The following is a 27952-nucleotide window of genomic DNA, read 5'->3' on the forward strand; positions in this document are numbered from 1 at the left end:
GGATTTTATTTTCTAAATGAAATAAAATAAAATCCTCAAATGTCCCAAAGCTGGCTATGTGAATAGAACTCTCAAAATCGGTTCTACTGAACAGTCATAATTTTAAAATAATTTATGTCAACTTTTTAAATCAACTTTTTCTAAGTAGAGTCATTGTGCATACTTTTCTGTAGTCTGAGTACTGCCGGAATCAGATATTATTGGAATAATATTATTTTAGTTGTGCATGATGCAGAAATAAAAGCCTGGACAAGATATTGCTGGCTTATCTTTCTAATTCAACTACAGCCAGCAAGACTGCCAATGAATTAAGAGGCCTTTTCTCTGATGACACATGGTGTGATTCTGTCTGCTACTCATTTTCCTGCCACAGGCAAGTTCCTTGCTGACACTGGGGGCATTGGGTCCCCAGTGGCTGGAACATGACTAGCTGGACGAAACATGAAGGCCGGCAGCCTGGGGAGGTCAAGGGCAGGCGAGCAAGGAATAAGATGGAATACCAACCCTTCACTCCCTGGGGCCCTTGCTGAGCTGGGAAAAGCTGCCAGTGCAAGGTCCTGCACATCCAGGATTACAGAAAGCAGCTGTATTTATGTGCTTGTCTTACAAGTACATATTTTAAAGGCATTTACGTAATGTGTCAATCTCCTTAGATGAAAAAAATTGGCAAGGGTGGTGGTGTTTTGTTTAAACACTTTCTTTCCTTTCATTTCACTGAGATTTATATCTTTAAGTAAGTCATAGTGGGGTTATTTCAGTGAACCAGCCAGTGGCCAAAGGCAGAGGTGAAAAAGAGCTGGGGCCTCCTATAGCCTTGCATGTCGAGTTGTGACTTGGCCACAGTGACCTTCTAGCTCTCCCAAGCAGAGTACTCTGTACTTTAAAAAATGAAAAGTAGTTCAATATGGCAGAAGTAAGACAAAGTTCAAAGGCTGTGAGGGGTAGTGGAGTAAATAGAAGCTAGAAATTAATTTCCAAGCAATAATGGCAATCAGTCATGGAAGGGCTTTAGATGCTATGAGCTCTCCAGCTCTCATTTCTAAGAAAATTATCTCCTAAAAAGTGTGTAGCCATTTGGAAAAGAAGTCATTCAGGCAAGTGTTGTGACCTATCTTGTTTAAACTGAAAAATGAAAACTTTCCTGATATATCGTCTAGGAACTGATCCATATTTTTCCAGAACTTCTAGTAGCAAAGTGACATAGACACCACTTGATCTTAATTCAGTAATTAATTTGATCTTTTATTGACTTGTGGCAGATTTTCTTATAATGTATCTCCATAACTGAAATGACCGCATTCTTGATTACTGTTGGTAATATTCTAATAGTGAAATGACTCCATGTCTTGTTCCTTTTTTCTTTTAAGTAAAATGTCAGCCCTACTCACTTCCTTTCTCTAGTGATTTCCTTCAATTTTCCTGTTTAAGGCTTCCTGAAGAAAACCAGTAATGAATAAATATGTCAGCTATCGCCGCTGTGAATCTCAGCCTATATCAAGTAAGTCTGTGGTCCTGACTGATTTGTGGTAATTCAGAAACTTTTCATAACCCCAAATGAAACCTAGACTTTCTTCCTAATGCAATTCTTTGTTGTGTTATCCTTGAATGACCTGCAGGTAAATAATTATATGTTTGCTTGTATAAACAAGTTCATGATAGGTAAAATATTAGCAGTAGACATTTATTTCTCAGCTTTGGTCCTTAGCCAGTTTATTTTTAGTTGTTCAGTAGTGAATATCCAGTAGCAAGGGATGACTGGCCAAGATGTTGGTAACAGACCAGGCAGTTGATCCCAGCGTTGCATCGTGAGGGCACGTACTGCCTTTAAGGATTTGAGGCTTTTTTTGAAAATAATGTTGGTATTCTGAAATTTTCCTGCAAAGCCCTATTATTCTGACACATTTTTTCTGAAGCAAATATGTACATGGCTGCATCTTGTAAATATTTTATTTTCTCATTTTTGACTGAATCAGAATAGAAGTGAGTGAGTAATGTTACTTGTGACTGTGTCACTGGTTCATACAAATAAGGGCTGAGCAGTGTGGACTGAATTGAAGGGAAGGAAGAGTTTGTAATGAGGTTCTAACCATGAAGACCATGAGTAAGACTGACTGGGTTGAGATAAAGAGAGAGAGGGGTCAATTTCTGGATGCTGGTGGAGGGGAATCATCAGGGTATAGAAAGATTCAGTTGGGCAACGTTAGCTCAGTGGGTAAGAGCTATGGGCATCCTCCCTTCCAGGCTTAGCTCCAGATTTGTAAAGACTGTTTTGCTTCATCCCCATAATTTAGTCTATAATACACGTATTTCTGAAAGCCTTTCCTTTATAATTTGAAGTGGTGATGTATCACATATTTGTAAAGAATGGGCCCCTTCTTTATGCCTGCCTTGCAGGTCTTCTCTGAGAACAAGCTCAGCCTTATTTGCTGATGCTCTGTCTGAGGAAAACCTTACCCAGTCCCATCCTTCTGCATGTTGATAGGGCAGCAAATTAAAAACTCAAAGCCTCTGGCATAGGAGTGGTTGTTTCATACACAGCAGAAATGGGAGATACCTCCTTCTATCTTACTTTGATGTTAATCACTATCAAGACACTAGCAGGTTCCTCAGTGCTCTAGCTAAACCAATGATGTAATTTCTACAGGTAGGCTTTAAGCCTTTGGCAAACTGGCTGTTTCTGCAGCTGTTCCTGACTGAAATTCAAAATCTTCAGAATTTTAGTTGATGTTAGAGCCAAAATCAGAACTATGGAGCTCTCCATTCCTGGACACCATCCGGGTCTAAGGAATATGCATACTTCTTGTGCTAGAGCTGGCATGCCTAAACACCACAGGCAGCAACTGGGTGATCTGGTACATTTTCTGAAGAGTCAGTTAATCCCTGGCTGCAACCATAGCATCTCTGTAAGAGATTACACCACAAGCCTTAAGTGTAGTTGAAATATCAAGAATGGTCGTATGATTAGTGGGCCAAGAGTCTAATTTTTTTCTCCTTTTCCTTCTCTCACAAAATGCTCATTGATTACATAGTATTCCCAAAAACTCTTTAACCCACTCTCAATGCTAAATCTCGTATGCACATGAAGAACTTCTCACTTCATGCCCTATCCAATGCCACGTAACATTTATCAGGCATATTATGTTATACATTAAGACGTAATAGTCAGTTCAGCACCTCTATGAGGTCATAGCCTTACTATGACCAAAGACACTAAGATGAAGAAAATCAGGTCTAGTTTATATCTACTCAGAGACCCAGACTGCTCTTCAGTTACTCCTATGCAGCTTTGTTTCATTCATGCTGTCACTTAATTTTCTACCATGCTTCCTTATAGCTAAAATGGAAATTGATTTTCTGTTTTCTATACTCTCTTTTCTTTTGAAGAAATAGTAATTTACTTCAAGTCAGCTTTGCTGTAACTAGTCACTGTAAGCGAGTCACTGATGATGTAATAGTTTGCAAATGATCATACACTATAAACTGTACATACGCCAGAGAACCATGATAATGGCTCTGTAGGGATGCTTCAAGAAATTCAGACTTGTTGGATGAAGGAAAACCAAACAAGATAACAGTTTCTAACCCCTACATAATTTAAACTCAATTGTAACCAAATGCATGGTGTGCCTCCTTGTCTACATCTCAGCAAGAAGTGCCATTTAAGAGGTCCCTTAAATTCCACGTAAGTGTCTCTAAGGCATCCACATTCAGGTGACAGATAAGACACAGTAGAAATCTCTTATAAGATAAGAATATATGACAAATCTATTGCTGGGGATGAGGTGGGTATTCTCAAGCAGCACTACATAATTATACAGAAGTAGCTGAACTATACGTTTATAACTATAACAAAGAATGTTACTGAGATTTTTTTCTAGCTGAAATGTTTCAGTTCCTGACTTGCATCCCAATGGTCATTATTACATAAAGCAATTTGCATAAAGGATTGCTGAATGTTAAGTCAGGAGCAGAATTTCAAAATAAACATTGCTTTTTAGCTGAATAATTGTTTGGGGGTATTGTTCGTTTGGGGGGGGGTTGGGTTTTTTGCTTCTTGGGGTTTTTTTTCTCATCTTCTTTATTCTTAGTGGTATTATTAACTCTTTGTCTTTGCCCATACAAAATCTGGAAGGCAGTGGGAGAGGTGCTAGCATTCCTCTCAGTGCACAGTCACACGGATTCCCAGTGTGCTCATTGCTCAGAAATGGCAGGCATGGCAGAGGCTTACACACAGATCAAGATGGTAATAAATGGAAAACTTAACGTAGCTATAAATAGGCAGAGATACTATTTAAACTTCCACATATAGGAATTAGCTGCCTTAGGATGATCTTCAGTATTCTCTGAAGAAGATAACTAGAGAGGCTCCAAATAATTTTACTTTTGTTGGCCAAGTGACAAAAGCCACTTGTTTTCTGCTTAAGGATGGGCTGGTTTTGGCTGGTGTAGAGTTAGTTTTCTTCATAGTAGCTAGTATGCAGCTATATTTTGGATTTGTGCTAGAAATGGTGTTGATAACACTGGTATGTTTTATTTATTGTACTTACACAGATTCAGGGACCTTTCTGCCTTTCACCCCACCCCACCAGTGAGGAGGCTAGGAGTGCACAAGAGGCTGGGAGAGGACATGGCTAGGACAGCTGACCCCAACAGACCAAAGGGATATTCCATGCCATGTGATGTCACACTTGAATTATAAAGCTGGGAGAAAAAGAAGGAAGGGGAGGGATGTTCAGAGTAATGGCTTTTGTCTTCTCAAGTAACTGTTATGCATAATGGAGCTCTGCTTTCCTGGAGAATGCTGAACCTGCCAGTGGGAAGTAGAGGAATTTGCTTGTGTGTGTGGTTTTTGCTTTAGCTATTAGACTGTCTTTATCTCAACCCATGAGGTTTTGTTACCTTTCTAATTCTCTCCCCATCCCACTGGGGGAGAGTGAACGGCGTGGTGAATGAGTGAATGTGGTGCTTAGTTGCTGGCTGAGGTTAAAGTACAACAAAAGAGGATTGGAAAGGACCCCAAAGAAGAATTATAACATCCTTCTGAAGTCTGATAAACTCAAGGAGTTAAGTCAGTTGAGATTATCAAAGATAATATGGGCAACCTCTCTCTATGGAGAGAGAATGTTTTTCAGAGTTGTAGCTGCTGAATCTAACAGTCAGATCCAGTGATACAAGACTGAAGCCTGAAAAATTGCTATTGAAACTGAGGTACAAAATTTGAACTGTAAAGTTGATTAGCAACTGGAGTGAGGACTGTGATGGATTGTCCACCACCTGAACTCTTTAAATCAAGACTGAAACCATTTTGTTGTTTCCTCTCGAGATTGCTGGACTTCATATAGAAATCACTGGGAGAAAAACTGTGGTTTGTATTTTACAGAAGGTGTCAAGATGGTCCCTTTTGAGCTTATAACCAATGAAAAAAACCAGGCATTTTCCTGCTCTGTAATAAGAAGCCATTCCATGACAGGTCAGAGGATATGAATGATGAAACATGACTAACTTAACCTAAGAAGAAACATATCACTTTACTTACTTACAAAAGGAAATATCAGACGGTCTTACCATTGCTGTCAGTCTGTCGGTGGATGGCAAGAGATCAAGTACTCTGTTTATGTAGCGTCTAGCACAAAGGAGGCTAATCTCTTAAAAGGTAGGTATGCTGATAGAAAGCTAATAGTCTGAATAAAGGAAAACTGCTCCCTGGGATTACTGCTGATGTATAGCTACAGAGGAGGTTTCTGAGGGCTTTGGTCTCCAGGTCTGCACAAAAGGGCAGTCTGTGTTGAGTTCCTCAAAGCTGTGGGGACACTTCATGAGGACACTGAGTAACTGCTGAATGTTAACATCAAATTCTATCTATTTGATACATGTTTGACTGATAATTTCAGTCTTTGCCATTTTGAAAACCATGGGCAAGCTTAGCTGCTGGTTTCTGCAAAAGAAAGATTTGACTCTTAAGATGTGTAGAAATGGAAACCTCAGCTTGATCCTGTTTTCTTTGCCAATCACTTAAGACCAGGACAGTGACTTTAGGTTCAGGAGAAAAAGTTTCCTGGATACAACAAGTAAGAACCTGGTCCCATGCTTTAAGTTCAATTTTGAGATGATTGTAACAGAAAAATAAAAGCTGTACTATTTTGCGGGAGATGACAAAGATCAAGCAAAAAAAAACCAAACCAACAACAAACCAACAACAAAACCCTCCAAAACAAACAGTGTAATTACAATGGCAGAAAAAGGCATGTGAATAAAACAAACAGGATCCTCCAAATGAAAATGTGATGATGCTGTAGCACTACCTTCCTTCATCAAGTTCATCCAGTCTGACGTTCAAATAAATCATGCAGGGGTGTGCTTGAGAGGGATTAGTTCACTGAAGGCATCTGACCTGGGTCAGAAACTGAATGATAAACCGCATGGCTCCAGGCACTCGCCTGGGGATTGAGCAGCGACCTGCACGGATATGCCATGCTGAAATGCATCCAGATGATCTGGTTCATCAGGTCAAAACAAACCGAGCTTCCCACCCCACCCTGTGTCCCACCTGGCTCATCCATAAGCTGAGCTTTCTCTTCCTTTGGGCTCCCCCCAGCACAGGGTCAGGGTAAGCTGGAGGAAGGCAGCTGCTCAGCCCTCTGACAGGCAAACGCTCCATTTCACACGAGACAGGAAAGTAAACACAAACGTGGCGTTTTCAGAAAATCTTCCCTGTAGGTCAACATGAAATCCCTGCTGACGTCAGCAGATGCAGACATAGGTCAGTGCTTGGCACTTTTAAGACTCATTCACTCATCCTTGTAGGTAACAAAGCAGGACATCCTAGCACATACGCATCCATCAGCTACTAACCCTGCAACACAGATCAGTGTCAGCCCTCAGGTTTAGCAGGTCTTGGTTTGTCTCCAAACTAAACACAAAGGTGAGGAGAAAACTGTTTGTGGAGCTGCAGATCTTGGTACTGGGAGAAGGTGTCCTCCTGCAAGCTTCTAAAAGCCTGGCCACACCACCTCCAACGGGAGGAGACTATTCCTGGGAGATTCCTAAGGGAGAAACACCTCAGGAGAAGCTCAGGACTTAGTCACTTAGAAAAATAAGGTGAAGATTCATCTATCTTACATCACATCAGGGAAGTCCATTTTTACCAGTAATTGAAATCCATTCTGATGTATTTCCTAACTAATCATAAACAGTGAACAGAGCCTTTTTTTTCTGCGTAGCATCCCCTTACATTTTCTCCACAGTGAGTCAATCTACCTCCTTTAAATAAAAATATTGAGAAGATAGTCAGATCCAGCAGTGTTTCCATATATTTTCTCACAGCACAGAGGTAAGAATCCAAGTATCTCTTCACAAGAGCTACCTTGGGCTGTTCAGGGTGTAATTAGTTGTTGGCATAAAGATATACACCAGTTCTACCCTGCAGTCATCTCAGGGTAGGCCAGGGTCTCCTGTCCCTTCTCCTCTTACCTTTCTCATGCCCTGCGGAAGCCTATCTGGCTGCCTTCTCTGTCCCCTCGCTTGACCTGAATCCTCACCCTCTGCCCTTGACTCTACTCCAGATCCCATACCCAGCGCAAATGTCCTCTCTTTCCCTTACGCAAGGCAAGGGAGGAGCTGTGGTCTGGCTGCAGACATTCCAGGCTGGAAGACTCTCTGCAAAGCAAGCTGAGCTTCCCCATAGCACAACAGCAATATCTCGTGTGAAATCTGATCTTCACCTGCAATGGTCCCATGTGGTCACCTCTGTAAAGGTAATTCCCGTGTTTCCGAGAAACGATGGCCCAGGCATTTGCACCAAGAAGAGCTGGCTGCTCTTTCCCGTACTGAGACACAGCTCAGGGAGGCTTTTAAACCTTCCGGGCTTCACAAATAAGAGCAGTCACTTAAGTTACTGGCACAGATTAACTGCCTACATGTCCAGTTTGTCAGTGGAAAATATTCAAAGCAATTTTGCCTGAAGTAACCTTAAGAGTAAAAAGCAAAAAGAAGGACAGTGGAGAGGTGTATTAATGAATTGATGGGATATAAGGAAGTTAGCATAAGTGTATGACACTGAAACATGAGAAGGCATCCTTTTACACAACATAACAAACAAATTTCAACAAGGTATATGAACCATGCCAACCAGCATTGCCCCAGAAGCTGTCATTACAGCAGCTGGTACTGGCTGCCTGGCAAGGAGCCCTATGAGACATTCAGTTTCTCTAATAATTAAGATCTTGCTCCTGTCAGCTGCCGCGCATTCCCATCTTCTGTCTCTTTCAGCTAAAGACAAGGAAAGTCTTACCTGCATGACAAGAAGCTTTCACAGGTGAGAGGCTTTGAGGGCCAAAAATGCTCCTCATAGACCAAGTGAAACATGTATGTGTTAAAAAAAAATCTAGAACTAAAAGACCTTGAAAAATCAGCAGTCCTATCTACCAATATTTTACACTCCTAATTTTCTTGCTTCTCTCCTGATCTGGGTTTTAAAAACATGTTGGATTGTGGAAAGCCATTCCAGGCCTGAATAATAAAAATGCAGTCTATGGAATGGATGAATTGTGCCTGACCTGTTAAATACAGATGCCCGACCACGACTGCTGCCACAAATTCATTTTTTGGCATGAAGTGGACAAAATAAAAAATGTTGTCCATGAGTAAAAGGATGTTAAATGCTTGCAGGAGAAAGCTTATTTCTATATCATGTATTTTTTGTCAAGAACATCCTGGAGAATCTGTGAAAACTAATACATTTCTAATTTTGAAATTATCATGTTACACACAGAATATACAAATAGTAATAGGATGGTAAGATTGTGTTAGGGCTACCTAGTGTACAGAGCATTGTGTGGCATTCAAATCAACAGATGCATTTTTATGAAGCCTGAGAACACGTTTGATCTGTGGAGAGTTGGGCCACTTAAAGCTTTGTCAGTAGCCCAGATTTTTTCTATGCTGCAATGGAGAAACCAGCTTTTTTTTTGCAGTCACTCAAAGCAGAGACTACTGTAAGATAAACCATTTTAACTCTTTTACTACTTCTTCCATTTATTGACTGAGAAATACTGTTGACTGGGATACAGTGAACATCAGTCAAAATACTGGAAGACTCAGATTTCACAGATGATACCTGAATCGTTGACCAGAAGTGATGGTGTGTGACTGTAAAGACTGACAACAGGAGGAAATTGGAACAAGCAAACTTACAGAGCAGGAAGCTGATAAAGGCAGTGAAGATAAAAAGGATACTAAATAATGTAGCAGAATACCAGAATGTAAAAGTAGAGTCACTCAGGCTGGAAACTTTATGACATAAAAGGAGATAACTGTACTGTGGCAGGAGGAGAACCAGTAACTTTTACTGTTTCAAAGTGGTGTGAAAATTAAGATTAACAGAGAAATAAACTCAAATTTGGAATACAACTGTAAAGGGGATTTTACTGAATGGGTTTCTTCAACATTTTCTGGTCGTAATTTACAGCAACTGTAACATATGCCATTAAAAAAAGAGCATTATTTTTTTACTCTGTATTGTAACTCTGCTGATGGTTACTGATGCCTCAAGCAATAGCTGGGACAAAGACACACTTCAACTTTGTACTGCTCTCCTCCCTTCTCTCCTCTCCCTGAGATAACTCTCACTTCTTATTTTGTTCCACAGCACCCAAAACATTTATTTTTTTCAGACACTCATTCTTCTTTTCACCTTAGCCACCAGCTTCCCCCAATTGCCTTTACATAAATTTCATAATGACAAAAAAGCAGGGACCACAAAGTTGACTTGAAGTTATATGGAGGAGAGGAACAGACCCAAGAGGAGAACAGGCACAAGGAATTGTATCTTCACACATTATTTATGAAAAGGATGTGGAAAACAGAAGTCATTGTCCTTTATGGAGGGATCAAGCTTCCCTCCTAGCAGCCTACAGAAGATTTTTCTCTGAGAGGAGAAGCTAGAAAACTACCTTGTATTCCATACTGGCACAAAGTTATCTAGCAATGTTGGGGTGAACTAAACCAAAACACCAAAAAAACCTATATAGTGTACACACATAATGTTCCTATCAAGAAACTTGCAGTGATTACACCATGCCTACTGCTTATCAGTTCAGGAATAAGTTATCCATCCAAGCCAAACACAATCTTTTATCATGCAGGCTATTGGAACCAGATAGATTTGGAATTATTGACATTTAGGAACTCACTTTTAGAGACAGGTGTCAGCCAACAAATGGGGAACATATAAGTCAAAGACATGACTGTAGTGTACAAAATAAATAATGGATACACTGAATTATTAATTAATTAATGTTTCAATAAACAAGCTTTTACTGCCTACTATTGCAAAAAGTTTAAACTCAGCTGAGTAAAAGTAACATCTCAGGCTAAGTGGAAATGAAAACTATTCTCGATACTAAAAGCAGAGAAGTAAAAAAAATTAAAGAATGTTTTTGTCAAAATTCTCGCCTCTGGGTTCACCTGAGACTAGAACTACCAAAACACCTATGAAAATAGATGGTGTCTCTGGTGTAATGTTGTATCAAAATACTTTACAAAGATCTTAGTGTACATGGATAAGAACACAAATTCCTCAGTGTCATCTCCAAACACAGCTCCCAGTTGTCCTGATTTTATGCATCTTTAATTGCCAGTGACTTCAGTCATGACTTATTGACAGTTCCTGCCTCAAGAAGCTTTGTCTGTAAATTAGCTGCAACAGAATAGCAGTGCCACAAATATTTGTTCATGCAAACCTTTTCTCCTTTAAACACACCATCATTAAAAAGTGTTTCCATAAGATGTACAGTTAACTTACCTCAGAGTTGCAGAATTAGGCTATCACTTTCTGTTCTAAGCTCAAGATCCCAGTGACTCCCATCACAGTCTCAAAGAGCATTAATTATCCTTCAGCTCAGTTTTTGGAATCACTGTTTCTGGCTGAAAATGCTTCAGGGAACTCTGGCTTTATTATAAGCTCATACACTAAGGCAGGCATAATGTTACAAACTCTGAAGTGAAGTAAACCCAGTGATTCCTTGATTCTGCTTAAAGTAAAATCAACACATGCAGACTTAGCCGTTCTCCCAGTTTCCCTGGGAGGAAATATGTTAGGCTGCCTCTTAACATATTTTCTGAGGAACAGTGTTTAGCGGAAAATAGCTTCCTCATCCCAGAAAACTACAAAATTTCAGTCTGTTCTGCCCTGAGTTGGAAGGAGCCCAAGACCTTTTGAAGGACTTTGCAGAAACCAGGAGATGCCCCATCCACGAGCCAGGAGCCTAATTGGAGGCGTTCAGCACTGCTGGCCCTTCTCCCTGGGCTAGCAAGCCATTTGTTCCCTCTGCCCCAAGGTGAAGGGAACTATTAATGAAAACAAGAAACAATTATTTCTGTAGAATGAACAATTTTTTTGTAACAAGCAGACAAGCTTTAACAGAAACCACTAAAAAACACATTCATTATCACTCCGCAACAGAGAAAACATTCAGGACTGAAAACAGCAAGTGTAGCTCCTTTGGCCTGGAGCTGGCAGGGGGTGTATCCAGACCTGGGCTCTTTCCTCATCCCAGAGGAGGGCTCGAATCACCCCACTGCTGGCTGCTTGTGGGAAAGGGAATAACAGGACATTATGACCAAATAGCCTGTTTTGACCTTATGAGCTCTCCTCTTTCTCTCTCTCTCTTAAAAGAAAAATCAAGAAAAAAAAAAAGGAAAAATAAAAGAAGAAAAAGAAAGGGGGAAAGATTCATTCAATACTTACACATCCTACAGAAAATGCCTTGAGCCTGATCAGAGCAGGCAATATGTGATGAAAAGCATTTGGTTGTAACGTTCATGACCAACTCTAGTTAAAAAATGCTACTCGGAGGTAGCTCTCACTAGGCTTCCCTGTGTTTACTTTTCCATATCCCCTGGTAAATTTGCACAAGGGTTCAAGGTCTTCTGCTGCTGTGCGCGTGCCCTTTGCCAGCCTTGCTCCTGTGACATATTCAGGAAGATTTACAGTCTGATTTCCGTACCTGCCACAGCCAGGGGCGAGCAGCAGCCTCTCTCGCTCCCCCTGACCCTTCCCCTGGCCACAGGAGAGGACATGGGAACCCAGTGTCTGTCGTTGGGAGCGGGAAGCGGCTGTTGCCAAGTGACTGCCTATCGCATGAAGCAATGCGGAGCTGCTGGGGCTGCCTGACCCTCCGGGACAATTTCTGACGCTTGGCCCACAGCGCGCAGCTCCGGGGCGGATGTGATTTCTTGGCTTTGCCCCCAGCACACCCTTCCTGCCAATTTTTCTGCATTTGCATTCTGCTGTTGCTCCCACTTAGAAAAGACGCTGCTCCCATAAGCACCAGCCACACCTGCCGGTGGGTCACAGTGTCTCGATTCACAGTGCAGCCCCTGAAACTTCTGCACCTTCTACAGCTGCCTTGGGGGTCCTGCCTGGTGCTTTCCCTAAGAATTCAGCGTTTTCTGCTTCAGTCCCCTGTTTCCTTTGCCCCTTTCCCCGCGGCACCTTGCACAAGCCAGCATTTCTAGAAAAAGAACCTCTGGAAGTGTAATTTTAAAGGCTGTGTTGGTCACTGCTCTAAACATAAAGGTGAAAGTGGTGCAAAACCAAACCCCCATTCTACTTAATTGTAGATTTTTGGTAACAAAAGATTTCTAGCTCTTGCAACTAAAATACTAGAGAAAGATCATCAGCAAGTAAGATTAATCTAGATGAATAGGAAGCTCTATAGAGAAAAAAAAAGAGAAAATTAGAGTGCAGTGCAATGAGACAGAGTGATTTGAAATCCATAGTGGGATCAGGTGTTTGGCAATGGCCAAATGAAGACAACATAGCTGAAGAAACACAATATTTTAGGCTTTATTTTCACTAGCAGGTTCAAACAAGTATACATGGAAAAGAATCCAAACTCATTGTGCACCAGCTGCTATGAGGAGTGCAGTAAGGACAGCTCAGGCACTGGTATAAGTTGTACACAGGACCTAAAACTCGGTCTATCCATGAGCCACTTCTGGCTGCACTTTTGCACACACCAAAGGAAATCTGCTCTTGCTTTTCTTTCCTTCTCTTTGTTTGTTCTTTCTTTTCTTTTTCTCAGTCTGCAACTTAAAAAAGAGCATGATGTCACTCAGTACAATGTAATTGGACTAAAAGAGGGAAACTGAATTTACTAGGAGGAAATCCTGCTTTTGCTCTAATGCTTCCTGCCTGTTCTGGATATTAGGTTCAAAAAGATCAGACAGAGTATCTGTTGAATTATCAGCATATTTTTCCTTAAAATTTCTAGACATCAAAACTATGCATTTATTTTCCTAGTCAGCATTTGTATTTACTCATTGCCCTATTAACTGGTCTCTAATGACATCAAAAAGTCACCTTGAAGTACATCACGTGCACAACTAGCCAATTCCAGATTGTCTGCTTGAGGTTTGCCCCAACCACCTGTAGCAAAACCAACAGTGCTGTCCTGCTTCATTAACCTGCACAAGCTTTCCTCCCTCAGTCATGCTCACATACCACACACAGATGCTACAGGTAAGGCATTAGGCTAATCTTCATCTCTTTTACCTGGTGCAGAGGGGTCAGCTTGTTTAAAAGGCCCAAAGCTGATGAAGCAAAGATGCACCAAGCCTAGGAATTGAAGGAGTAGTTTTCAACGTATTTCATAGCAACGAGTTGTGCTTTGATGAAGCCTACAGCTGGCCAGCTGTGCTGCTCCAGTGACCCGTGGATGCTTCGGATCGATCTATCTATCTGTCTGTCTGTCTGTCTATCTATCTATCTATCTATCTCACACAGCAGTAATGGGAGCCCAAGCAGAAAACTCCATGCTGGTTTGTGTATGGATAGCAATGTGGAACAAAGCTCCAGCGGCAAAGTCATCCAGAAACAGAAGGAGAAAAAACCTGTGGGAAGCCAAGTCACAAGGTTATGTTAGGCCACAGTTCCTTTTCCAATATTATGAACAGTCTGAGAAAATTCAGTTCATGGTATCCTCCCCCTGCTCTCTGCATGGTCCCTTGCGCAGACGCAGCACAGGATGTCACTATGTGTGACCTCAGCAGAGCAAGTTCAGCTCTGGCACTTTGCCTTTTCCAGAGGTGTTGTCTGCTCCACCCCACCATGTGCTTTGCTCTGCACAGAAAATTATGAACAGGGCAAAACCTGGAAGCTCTTCAGCCTGTGTATGCTGTGGTCCAAGGTGTATCCCTCCAGGACACACAGGCATCAGCACAATGAATAACCTAGGAGACTGGATGGTTTAAATTAATTAAAGACATGTCTCTTAAATTAATTTAAGACACATGCCCAGCAGCTCTTGCATGTTGGTGCTTTTTCCAAGGCCCACTTCTGACGTTAATAGTGTTGCTCTCCTCTGGGTCTGCCATCCTTGCTCAAACCAAATGTGAAGCTGGAGAACTTTGCGCGGAACTGCTCGATGATGCTAGATTCCTGCCACCCCTCACCCTGGCCCTGGACTTTTCACAGGGCCTGGGCAGGCTGCAGGAGACCCTGCACCAGGTAAGGGATGTTTGCTGCCCAGGGGTGCCCTGCCCTACCTCTCTCTGCTCACTGCTGCCGCATGTATTTCTCTTGTTGCATGGGAAAAGGATTAGCCTTGTGGTCCTTGGGCTTTTGTTTTCCTTGGAGCAATACATTAACTTGGACAAAGGATGTTTATCCTCTTTGCTAAAAATAAGGAGACTGCAGTGCAGAGCTCACAGCAATATAGATCTGGGGTCATTTAATTTTAGGGCTCACTCTTGGAAGAACACGTCAATATTTCAGCTTTCTAAAGGTTAATATAGTTGTTTAATCATGCTCCATTTGGAACACAGAATTTCAACATCTAATGTATAGTCAAAAGAAAAAGAATGTACTTTTTTCAACACTTGGTTGCACGCAAATTGCTGCTTATTCATATGTCTTAGCCCAGGCACCCACCCCACCCCCAACGCAGTAATATCTTTCAATACTTTCTGCTACTACAGTTTAGCTTCTCTCTCCTGGCTCAGTGCCACTGTGCTCCGCACTTTGGCTAGGAGTTTATACCTAGGGAAGGCAGGGTTATGCAGAGGTTAGAGAGGTGGGAAGGGGCTAAGGGCTTTCAACGTCTGTCTCCTTCATGCCTCTGCATTTGCAGAGCAGGGTGAGCCCAAACAGGGTCATTTAAACTTGGTGTGTTTCCACTACTGTGTTTATAAGGAAGGAGAAAATGGGATGTCTTCTTTAAAGCACTTGAAAATTTGCAGATGAAAGCTCTGTAGAAGAGCAGAGAAATGGAAGAATGCTTTCTACCTAGCTCTTTTCTAAGACAGAGTTGTAAAACTGCTCTGATTTTAATTTGGGAAGATAAGCGGGAATTGTGAAATTTTTTGAGTAGGATTTTTTTAGACTGCCAAATTACAACACCCAGTATTAAATTAGATTTCATAATACTGCAAGATTATGAGAATAATAAGAGTGTAATATGACACGCACATCGGCTACATATCAACTTAAGCAAAAACATCTGCATTTTCAGATCTTTTTCTCTGTGTATATCTATGAACTCACTGGTGACCCAACAGCACTGCCATGAGTCAGGGATGTAAAAGTGGTTCTGCCCCTCCAACCTGGCTCAGAACAAAATTGTGAGGTCAAGTATTGTTCTCATCTCTGGGAGTCTGACGTCCAACATGTTCTGACGTCTCAGAATGAGGTAAGACAGCAGGTGCAAATTAGGAAGAAAAGCAAGAGAAAGAGGTTTTCTGGCTCTCTTGCATGTTTTCTCTGTGAAAAGCACATTTAGGTTCCTCTGCCGACAGTTGCACTGGCAGTCACTCGTGTTGTGTAATGTTCAGTTACTGGGCTGCCACTGAGTACGGACAGAAATTTGGTTTGTGTATACAAGATGGGTTGCCCAGAGACTTTTCTAAAAGTTTTTTCTGCAAAGAGCATCAGAAAGGCTGCTTGCTTTCTGTGTTGAGACAATCTGCAACATGAAGAAAGTACAATACTTTTCCACGTAGCTAGACAGTCATGATGGTCAGAAAGGTCATCATAATATAACATGTATCTTAATTCATCTTGTTAAGTATTAGAGCAGCTGTTTGTGACAGACGACTGGGCTAAAATAAAAATATATGCTGTGGTCTCCCAGTCTTAGTGTGGCAACAGAAGACTGGATAACCAGGATGGTCTCATCTTTCTTCTCAGTTAAAGCTGGTCTTTAACATACAGTCCTGCACTTACTCCTTTCTGAAACCACACTCCAGTGGAAACCAGCTGCAGTTTTAGCTGAAAAGGCACTTAATGTCTTTAGAATTGACAACACCTTTGTCTTTTTTAACTAAGGTCCTTCTGGCTGGCATGCTTGCTAGTTGGTTATGGGGCTGAAATAGCTACAGCCACAAGAAAGCATCCAATATGGTACACATCCTATAAAAGTATGTGTCTAATCTTCATTGAGCTCTGATTTTGCAGCTTCCTACCTGGATAGCTGAATACAATCTGAGCTGAAAAGGTCATCAGATACTCTAGCTCTGATTAAAACTATTACCTCTCATTCTAAATTTTGACTCTGTGAATAGGGCAGAGGTGCAGCAATCTGCAGTGGGCAAGTGCCCTCAGAAAGGTCTGCAAAGTCTATCCTGGGTGTGAGATTCGTCACATATCTTTCTTGAGAGTGGGATAAATATCCGTTTCTCTGATTTAAAGCACAAATGACATCCATGTTTGCACCCGGCTGAAGTGTGCAAAGAGTGCAGGATAAAGAAACTACTTGGAAACTTAAAGTAGAAGTGTTACACTTTCCTTTCTCAACCCAAACTGTGCCTTCCTATAACTCTATCTGTAGCCATAAGCATCTCTGTAGCCAAGGCTTGCATAATCCTTTAAGAACAATTAATCAAGAATCAGTGCTTTAAATCACACCTCTATTGAGTTTTTCCTGGTGGTATCTTTTTTACTCTCTTGATAGAAGTGAAAGATGAAAAGTCTTTTTTTAATCTTTGCTTTATTACTAAAAATAAAACTAGCACAGATGAACTTTAACGTACACGTAATTGAGTCTCATGTGATCAGAGGATCCAGTGTTCACAGGGACTCTCATACTTGAATTAAGTTGAGCCATGATGTTCTCAGCCAGTGGGAGTATGAGCATGTAATTGTTTGCAAATAATCATGCTTTTAATGTGTATCATCAGTGGATCACCTCTAAGAAACAAACTGAGCTAATTTTAGGTTAGTGTTTGCAATACTGCAGTTTAGATCTGTCAGCACACTAAGGTAAAATATACTGTAAGAGATTCCACTTAATTTTGTATTAAATCTTAGTGTAGAAGCTGGTAACCTTAAGTCCAGATCTAAGGTGGAAACCATATTTAGCTTCAATGCTACGTGCTATTTAAAGCCTTATTAAAACACTTTCCAGAGCTACCCTGGCCTGAGATATTGCTTAGAAGCAGGCTGGCAGCTGTTTACTTGTAGCTCAGAAAGGAACTGTATTTCTCCTTGTGGGGCATGTTGATCTTTTTTCATTTCATAGTGTCATAGTCACTGCTTTCTTTGGAGATTTTATTTGGCATATGAAAATTAAGTTAAATTATGTTCCTGTGATAACGGCCACTCTTTGGTTCCAGCTCTCCCACTCACATTCACCATGAGTATCTGAATACACCAGCCTGGCTGTACCAAGCCCCAGGAGGGAGGTGATGAGGAGCACAGCTGCTATTTTACCCCAAGGGTGGCACTGATGGAGCTAGGGAGGCTTTCTAGTACCACTGCAGAAACAGCCTTTTGCTGCTCTGTCTCCATTGCCATAAAAGGAGAAGAGTATTTTGATACTTCCCAGCAAAACTGTGGCTAGAAACAACCGAAGGATTTTGAGTCACTCAGCAACAATGATGGGTATCAGGTCAGTGAACAAAGCAGAGATCGTTCTGCTTTTCTTCTGCATTCTCTGTCAATTAATTCATTGGTTTTAGACATTTTCAAGTTGTTTCATGAGATAAGACTTCCATGATCCTAACAGTTACAGCACATATAAAGTTTTCATCAAAACCTTATCAAGTAAAAAATTATTTTCTATTTTTTTTCCACAATACTTGTGGAATATTTTTCTTCTTCAAGTCATCCAAAGATCACTTCTTGGACAAATTCATGGATTCCACTTCCTTTTGGAGTTGTTGGTAGAGAAACTGCTTTCAACACAAATCACCTGAAACAACATTACCATCTAGTGGAGAATCTGATTCACTGCTGACATTGAATTCCTTAATGCAGAAACACACACTTTGTGACTAGCACAAATGTAGCATTAGGAAGTCAGTTAAATATTCATTTTGAAAATCAGTGCCTGAAGTTAGCCATCTGCTTTAACCAAAGAGTAAGAGAGTCTTTCGGTCATACTATAGACCAGTACTATTAAAACTAAGCTAAATGCAGAAATCAGTATAAGATTCCTAGGTAAGTTTTAATTACCTCAGATTTTCTGAAAGAAATGTTGTTTGATGTTCACTCTGTAAAGGCAGCTAAATCTGTATCTGGAAAAGAGATAACAAAAATGCAATTACTATTACAAATTTTGTAAAAATTAGAGCCTGAATTTATTCAATACGAACACTTACCTCTCAAGCTGGTTGTAAACAAAGATCTTGCAGCACACTCAGCCACATGGCTTCTTGTGGAAACTTCATTATGCTGCACCAGCTCTTTCACATCTTCATCCTCTTGAGTACAGGAGGCACCAAACACTGTGCAGGACAGAGGCCGATGACTTGCTGGCTGGCAGCAGCAGGACAGGACTGCTGCTTACAGGGCTTTCGCTTCCCGCAGTGGTTTCTCTCTGATGCTTGGTTTGTTTATCAGGTTTCTCTAATGTGTCCCACAAGTTGTTCTCCCTGCACCACCTCTGGCAGAACAGCCAGCATGTCAGCAGGGGTTCCAGAGTGAGCTGCAGTGCTAAAAGTGTGCAGGATGCATAGCAACCCTCTTAAAGCTCTCTGGCCTCGTATATGTTACCCTTTTGTGATTTCTTTTCCTGATTGTCACATTTACTTCAGCACTTTAGGTGAAACCAGTTTGTAGTTTTGTACTTGGCTAGCTCATCAATCTCTTGTGTCCTAAAAACTTCCGATTTGAGCAAAAATTAGCTGTTAGGAAAACACATCATCGTCTGGGGACACTAACTTTACAGCACTCCAATGCCAAAGTAGAAAGTTTGCTAGAAGAATCAAGGTCAATGAATGCTTTTAAATCCACTGATGGTCAGGGCCACATTTTCACTTGTAGAAAGTATCTGCCTAAAACAACATGTGCACATATGAAGAGCCACACTAAGCATTTGGTTCAGCTCTGCTACTCTCCTGGTTTTTCTGTACAACACCTGGTACCATTTAGAAAAACCTTCCTCTTGTAGGAGCTGATGTCCAGAGGAGATGGAAGCATCCTGCACAGCACAGCACTCAGCAGTTTGTGTAATACTGAACGCCAGCACTGCAGCACTTCCTTCACTTAGGGTTACAATCACTGCTTTCTTTGGAGATTATAGGCTTAGGTCTTGAACTCCAAGGTAATAAATACATTAAAAAAGTAGCTCAGCAACAACACAGGAACCCCTCCCCCAAAGGCAGTTTGTTATCTGAAGTAGGAATAACAAAAGTTACCATCATGTTCCTGTTGGAATAGATGATTAAATTCCCAGTGTCAGCCCTGATTTTTGTGATAGGTCTGGGTATGACAGCTGTTTTATTTTTAAACCTTGTCCAGTAACAGAAATGGCTACATAGCTGGGCTAATTGCCTGAAAACCTCAGCAATCCTTTTGCAAAAGGCAGCTGAAGAAAGAAGAAAAAAGCTGTATCTTGTATTGCAGTCAGTAAATGATTAGGACAAATGAAGCAAGGCAAAGGAATGAGCTTGGCCTTTTTCTGTGGAATATTTAGCACATCTTCTCACAATTTCATCTGACCTCCTTTGTGACTCATAACTGCTTTTTACCCTCCAAAACTAGGCCAGTTTGGTAGCCAACAAGACTCTTCGTATATGCTAAATATCCAAGCAGGCTGGTGGGTTAACATGGTTGGCAACTCTTCCATAGCTTAAATTGAAATGTTGCTCCCATATTTAAAAATTCAGTTAACAATCTGGCCTCAGCCCAGAGCCTTGCCCACCTGTGCAGCAGCGCGGGCTGGAAACAGGTGAAGCTGGGAGATAATGATGTACATATTTTCTGACTGGAAACTTCAGTGAACCTTGCAAACTTCCACAGAGGGATAAGAAATGCAGTTATAGATATTTTCTCCCCTAGATGATCCTTCAGAAGGATCACAGAAGCACACGAAGGCTTCTGAGCCATCTTGACTGTTATAGAAGTATGCAGGCCTAAGGAAATCAAATGTTTTAATGCAGTAAAAAGAATCATAGAATCATAGAATAACCAGGTTGGAAGAGACCCAATGGATCATCGAGTCCAACCATTCCTATCAAATGTTAAACCATGCCCCTCAGCACCTCGTCCACCCGTGCCTTAAACACCTCCAGGGAAGGTGACTCAACCACCTCCCTGGGCAGCCTGTTCCAGTGCCCAATGACCCTTTCTGTGAAGAATGTTTTCCTAATGTCCAGCCTAAACCTCCCCTGGTGGAGCTTGAGGCCATTGCCCCTTGTCCTGTCCCCCGTCACTTGGGAGAAGAGGCCAGCACCCTCCTCTCTACAACCTCCTTTCAGGTAGTTGTAGAGAACAATGAGGTCTCCCCTCAGCCTCCTCTTCTCCAGGCTAAACAACCCCAGCTCTCTCAGCCGTTCCTCATAAGGCCTGTTCTCCAGCCCCTTCACCAGCTTTGTTGCTCTTCTCTGGACTCGCTCCAGAGCCTCAACATCCTTCTTGTGGTGAGGGGCCCAGAACTGAACACAGTATTCGAGGAGCGGTCTCACCAGTGCCGAGTACAGAGGGAGAATAACCACCCTGGACCTGCTGGTCACGCCGTTTCTGATACAAGCCAAGATGCCATTGGCCTTCTTGGCCACCTGGGCACACTGCTGGCTCATATTCAGTCGTCTGTCAACCAACATCCCCAGGTCCCTCTCCTCCAGGCAGCTTTCTAGACAGACTTCTCCTAGTCTGTAGCACTGCATAGGGTTGTTGTGCCCCAAGCGCAGGACCCGGCATTTGGCCTTGTTAAACCTCATCCCATTGGACGCTGCCCAGCGGTCCAGCCTGTTCAGATCCCTTTGCAGAGCCTCCCGACCCTCCAGCAGATCAACACTTCCACCCAGCTTAGTGTCATCTGCAAACTTGCTAAAGTTACACAATTGAGAATAAATAATCTGTGCTGCAGAATAAATATCTGGATCATGGAAAATAGCCATGACTGGAAAAGGCCTTAGGGGCCATGATCATTGTCAGCAAATTTAGCATGAATTCATAGGATGTGCTGGGACAAGAAAGTCTAACATAATCTACAGACACAGAAACGAAGGGCTAACCAGGGACATATAGAAGACCACCGATGGAGCATCACATATATGCATCACGTGTACCTGTCTTGCAACAATTATAAAGAATGGAAAGTAGCACAGAAGCCCATAACAAAAATGATCAAGAGCTGGAAAAATGCTTCACAGTTCTTGCATACTCTTTGTACTTTAGTCAAGAAGAACCTTTGAAGAGATGGTAACACTCAAAGTATGTCTCTGTGGAATGCTGTAGGCTGACAGGAGTCAGTTCCTTCTGTACTGCAAGCTTGCTGGACACAGACTATCTCCAAAGTGGGAATCACGTAACTGCCATCAGGACTACACTGAGCCCAAACTAATAAACTTGGCTAAGAAGCAGAGCAATAAGGTATAAATCCTGAGTGAACTGAACTACTCAGTAGATCTCAGATCACAGACAGCTTTTTTTTAAATCTGCCTCTAGAGAAGTGTGGAGATGTGCCTCAAGAAAGTGGCCAAGGTCAAGGAGCATGAAGGGAGGAACTGGATTTGAAACTGAATAGGACATGGCCTAACATACAATCTTTGGTAGCTGATTGAAAAAGCGAGATCCTGACATGGATAAAAGCTTGCAGACTGCCCATACCTTTGCTTTTTAGTACGGGTGAGAGGGCTGACAGTACCAACAATTGCTGAAACCATACTTGGTAACAAAGGCAATAGTGGAGAAAACATAAAATCTTTTATGAACTCTTTATCCCAGCACTGTCCAAATAATGTCTGTCAGTTCCATAGAATTTTCAACCTTTCTGTCTTGTTTGACCTTCTCTCCTAGATCAAACTGTCATGGGAAGTAGAAGGGGCATCTTCTCTTGATGCCTACTGGGTCATACCCTGTTGGTTTTTCACAAGATACACTTCACCAAAATACACAGGATTGGAATCAGTACAGAGCAGGTGGCTCTTCCCGATCCCACAAGCTGAAGCAAGTACCTTAGTCACCAGTGATGTAGAGTTTTCCTCTTGATTGGTTGGCTCATCATAACATAGTGGTTAAGTGACAGACAACAGAGCTTGCAGATGTTTTGTCTTGTGTTTGTGTTACATGTATGTTCCATATCTATGTTGCAAGACAGAGTAGATGGTGGGAGGGGAATACAGAAGGGAAAGTATACTCTAACTTTGCCTCTGAGATCACATTGTGGGGACTAAATATTCCTGAAATTTGTAGGCCATAGCAGTGAGACATTGCATGTTGTCTGCTGGGATCTCTCTGGAGGCCGCATAAAGGGATTGGGTACAACCCTGCTGTCAGCTTTTTGCTTCTGAAACTCTCATTTCCTCCTTCTCTAGCATACACTCGTGTTCCTTTAATCATAGAACTTCCTACTTCTTTTTTAAGCAAAAGCTGACAATGGAAGTTTTTATCCTTTTTGAGGCATGAAGTTTTAAAAAGGGGAAATGAGTATTAACTGTGCTTGGGACACTCACTCAGCAAATAATAATTAGCACAGATCCATTCAAATGTCCAAATGTGTATTCCTTAATTTGTCCACAATTTTAAGTAACTGTTGCCTTAATTTGAATCTATTTAGTAATGCTCTATAAATATCTGCTACAGCTAAAATCATACTCCGTTCTGGAACCAAGATGCTTGGAAAAAACTATGAGAGAAACTGAAAAGTTGATTTTTTTTTAAAAAAAAAAAGGCTAATGATTTTGGATGCCTAAAGATGTTCTGAGGACAGAACGTGCTGTTTATGCATACTTGATTTAGGCTAACACAAGCTTATTTTTCCTATCCCATAAAACGTCTGGGAGCTACCAGTGTATGTATAATGGTTTGATGTGGCACCTTTCACGCTAGCCAGGATATCTAAGCTAGCATACAGTAACAATAAAGTCTGTAATTACATATGACTCCATCCCACAATCCTAATAAATCCTGCGGGAGCCAAGTGAGCCACCTGCAGTTTCTACAGATAAAATTTCTGTACAGGCAGAACAAAATAACCTTACAATAATAGACCAGCATCACGGACTGTCTTCATTTCAGCCCCGTGTGGGCACATGTTGTAAAAGTATTCATGGCTGGAAGTTGCTACTTAAATTGTTATTTATGTATTATTTCTAGGTACTATTGAAACTGAAGCTGGTTCACATGAAGACATCAGTATATCCCAGACATATGGCAGAGGCTATTGGAGTATATCTTCATATTAAAATCCTCCTTTATTTTCCACTCTAGCAGAAAGCAACCTTTCCTGACAAGATGACTAGATTATGCAATCATGCCATATATGACTTTCTTCAGCTTTTGAGAAGAACAGCATATTTTCTTCATCTGAGAAACCTTGCTCGCACTGAAGCTTGCCTCTATGAACTCCATCAGGAATTGCAAAAAACTCTGATGGCTTTTTCAGGCTTAGCCTTATTACTCTGCTCAGATCTGTACTACTTAGCTCAATGGACAATTGCACTGCTATCTCTTCATGCTCTGTTATGACACCCTAGTGCAGGTCTTGGAAACATCATGGCTTTGTCATGGCTGACCCTACCTATTCTCTTCTTGAAAGTCTAGCTCTTTCTATTTTTAATAAGCATTTTAATTTTTCTTTCTCTCCAAATGTGCACAATATTTATTTAACAACCTATTTGATGATTTTACTGTATAGAATGCACTCCAAATACTTTATAGTTATTCCTTACTTATATTGTGTTAATTTTTGCTACTTCACCAGTTGCAAGGTTCACTGGTCCTCTGTATCTGCCTGTTATCTCATCCTCTAACCACTGAAACCATCATTTGAGATTCCTTACCAAAAAATACTAGACACAATTGGTTTAATGGGCCATTAAATACAAACAAACAAAACAGCAACCACATTCCAGGTTTTGTTTAGTTTGTTTTGAGGTCAGATTTTTTGTGATATGCCCTAAGAGAAAACCGCAAATAACAAGCTGCAAATAATGAGCTGGCAGGGGGACATACATGTACCACTGATCCCATCAAGAAACTATGGCTTCATCAGCTCCCAATCAGTGGCTGACTCTTCAAGCTACTCAGTTCATCTTAACTAATACATGGAAGAAACATGCTCTTTGAACCAACTGTTGCCTTGGCAACTCCAAATTTTTGACATTGCAAGACATTTCTCTATCTACGGGACCAACACCATCCTAAGCATCAGGTGTTGGAAACATAGAAAAACTCTGTATAGGAGTGATATAAATATTTGTTCATCCTATAGCAGGCTATGGAAAAAAATCTGAAAAGAGAGAACTTTCTGGGAAAAGATGGCTTTTTTCTTGAGGACCATCTTGAATAGACTGACATGCAAATTACTAGCGAGAACTGGAAACTCACTGTTTCGTTAGTAACAGAAGAACTGGCAGATACAAAAGGTGATTATCATATTCTGCTTTTAGCCGGAAAATGAAAAAAATATATTTATATCTCCTTCATAGACAAGCAGTCTAGCGTGAAATGTTAACAAAAGGAAAGGTATTACAGAAGAGTGCTAGACAGCAACAGAAACAACCAGGCACCCAGTTGAGCCTAGGACTAATATGACCATTGTCAGAACATCTTTGTTGGTCATTTTACTTGTGAAATACAACACTTGAGAAATATCAGGAAAATTTCCCAAAATCTCTATGGGGTTCTGAAATATTGCATGAGAAAAGACAGGGATGGGGAGCTAGTACAGGCTTCTCCAGAACCCCCTTTTAAACATCTCTGTTCATTCTGTAAGAGGAGTTTCATCACCTTTAAGCACCTATAGCCCCAAAACTTTTCTAACACCAGGGAAATATATGATACCATTAAACAGAAGAAAAAAATAATGCATCATTACAAAGGAAAAGTCTTTTACATAATAGAATACTTACTGATATTCTTCAGGTTGTGCTGAAAAGGCCTACTTTAAGGCACGGAATTCTTGCAGCCTCAGGTTTGTTTAGATTAAAAGAAGCGTTTCTGGCAGCTGCACGAGCAAGTGAGCACTCAGTGATCCACCCTAATTCAGGTTATGTTAAACTTGGTGGGCGTAGGCTACACACGGACCTTCCAAAGGCAATGGTTGCACTCCTGACAGCTTGGCTGCCAGCATTCTTCTCCCTCTCACGTACCTGCACCAGCAAAGCTCTGTTACAGGGAAACTACTTCACATCACAGCACTTGACACAGTGTAAGTACTGTGCAATGATCCAATGTGCCTCAAGCAATCGTGGTATTCATCCAGTTGTAGTCAAAATGTATTCTTTTCATTTTAGGCACTGTTTTGGTGCCATCAATGGAGTATGAAAATACGGTGCACTATTTGAAGTGGAAAAGAACATGATCACAGTGTTTTGAAAGAGATGGGAAGACTAGCAAGGGCCCTTTCACACAGTGCGACCACTATGTTGGAGGTCCCTAATCAAGCTCTAAGAGAACTGGCTTGCTTGCTGAATGAAGAGCAGCAGCATGCAGAGACACCTAAACAGGTTCTGACCAGCCCAGCGCTAGAATCAGAAGCAATGCAGACATGTAACTTGAGCTGTGCAGTGGGGCTGAGTGTTGGGGAGCAGCAAGGGAAGGCTCTGCTGCCAGGGGAAAGTCAGCCAAGAGCTGCGGGTGACAGGCAGGCAAGGGGAGCAACTTACTGTCCCACAGTACCCTAATAGGACAAATAAGACAGGCGAACAGTCCAGGTCACCAGACGAGGCTGTGGTGGTGAGGCAGGTCTGAGGTCAAGCCAGGAAGCCAAGTCCATCAGTCAGTATCAGCAAGGGTACATAGCCAGGCGGCACAAGTGTGGCTGCAACATAGCTCAGGCAGGGACCAAGTGCAAGAGCCTCAGCTTAACTGCAGTTTCCAAGGGATGGTTACAGGGTGAGATGCGCCTGGCTTCTTCCAGCTTTTTGTTGTATGGCTGCAAGGCCAGCAAGCATAGCATTGAAACCAGAAGTGCCTCAAAGCTAGATGTCTGCTTTACCTAAGTTGCATTATCTAATAAAGCAGCCAGACCCTAAGAAGAGAGGGGAATGCACTGAGGGCACTGATACTATCCCAGCTGACTTAGCTAAAAAGTGGTGGTGTGCTCTGTCACATTGACATACCAACCGGTTTATGGTGTAATTCATAGTATCATAGAATGTCCTCAGTTGGAAGGGACCCACAAGGATCACAGAGTCCAACTCCTGTCCTTGCATAGGACAACCCCAACATTCACACCATGTGTCTGAGGGTGTTGTCCAAATAATTCTTCAATATTGTCAGACTTAGCACTATGACTACTTCCCTGGGGAGCCTGTTCCAGGGCTCCACCACCCTCCGAGTGAAGAACCTTTTCCTAATATCCGACCTAAACCTTTCCTAGCACATCTTCCTGGCATATCCTTGGGTCCTATCACAGGTCACTAGAGAGAAGAGGTCAGTACCCGCTCCTCCTCCTTCCCTTGTGAGGAAGCAGTAAACTGCAATAAGGTCTCCTCTCAGCCTCCTCTTCTCCAGGCTGGACAGACCAAATGCCCAGAGCAGTCCTCATATGGTTTCCCCTCTCAACCCTTCCCAGCTTTGTCTCCCTCCTCTGGACACTCACTTGATACCCTTTTCATACTGTGGTGTCCAAAACTGCGCACACTACTCAAGATGGGAACTGCAGCAGCTATTGTGCACCTGAAGTAAAAAAAATGGATTCAGGTCCTTGCTCCATTGTGTGCTGGAAGAAGATTCCAAATTAGTTGTATTGTCCATTTTGCTCTGTGTAATTACTGTCCTTCAGAGTCCCACTAGCTACAGTTTCATGACTTCACCCTAAGTAACAGGAACTCTTAACAAAGATTACTATGTTTGAAAAAAATCCCAGGAGTATTGGTCGACCGGTGATGCTGTACTGCAATCCTTGCTACGCAGGATCACTGGCAGAGTACCTAGTCCAGCATATCAAACGAGCTGTAGGGTGCTTGCTAGGTACCAGCAGAGGAGGTATCTCGTAAAGAGGCAATGGGTTGTAGTAGTACTGACAGTTACTACTGGGAGGAAGGCATAGCTGTCAGGAAAGGATAAAGTTCCAGCAACTGCGCTTCCCATTCTACGTTTTTTCAGCAGAGCGTTGCATGACTACAGAGTACACGTTACAGACCACCTGGAACGTGCTTTCAGACAACAAGCAAGACAGTTTCACTACAACTTAGAAGATCTGGATTTCAGTGCCAGTAACCAGTGAGAAACTGAAATATTTGATGCAAATTATTGAACGTCTTTGTGACTCATTTCTCACTCTAAACAAGGAAAGACCTGTAATACATACCTTTATGGAAGTGCTTTGACCTTCCTACACAATAGGCACTGTATCATCATTCTCAGATTCTCTATTAAGTAATGATCTCTGGAAACAGACAACAGGGCAAAGTATAAAAGTACATCACAGCTAGAAGCACAGGGAGTCACCAGTACCTATTGCCAACTACCACCTGCATTAGTGGGAAAAAACCAAACCACAACTGGGCAACTGCAGCACACTATAGTAGGTCGTCCAGCTATGCAGTGCTGTTCACTGCT

At 41.8% G+C, this 27952-nt stretch overlaps 1 long non-coding RNA gene across 2 annotated transcripts; it reads right to left on the reverse strand.

Moving 5' to 3' along the window:
• Positions 1–12823: 12823 nt before the first annotated feature.
• LOC138719603 (uncharacterized) lies at positions 12824–27745 on the reverse strand. 2 transcript variants are annotated; one of them, XR_011337248.1, is made up of 4 exons: positions 27702–27745; positions 18598–19272; positions 18452–18513; positions 12824–13092 (listed from the first exon to the last, which is right to left on the reverse strand). It is a non-coding gene; the product is annotated as an uncharacterized lncRNA (long non-coding RNA). The 2 variants fall into 2 exon arrangements; XR_011337247.1 differs by lacking the exon at positions 27702–27745 and having other exon boundaries at positions 18598–19566.
• Positions 27746–27952: the final 207 nt, after the last annotated feature.

This window comes from Phaenicophaeus curvirostris, chromosome 4 (genome assembly GCF_032191515.1).
Source record: "Phaenicophaeus curvirostris isolate KB17595 chromosome 4, BPBGC_Pcur_1.0, whole genome shotgun sequence".
Lineage (NCBI taxonomy): Eukaryota > Metazoa > Chordata > Aves > Cuculiformes > Cuculidae > Phaenicophaeus > Phaenicophaeus curvirostris.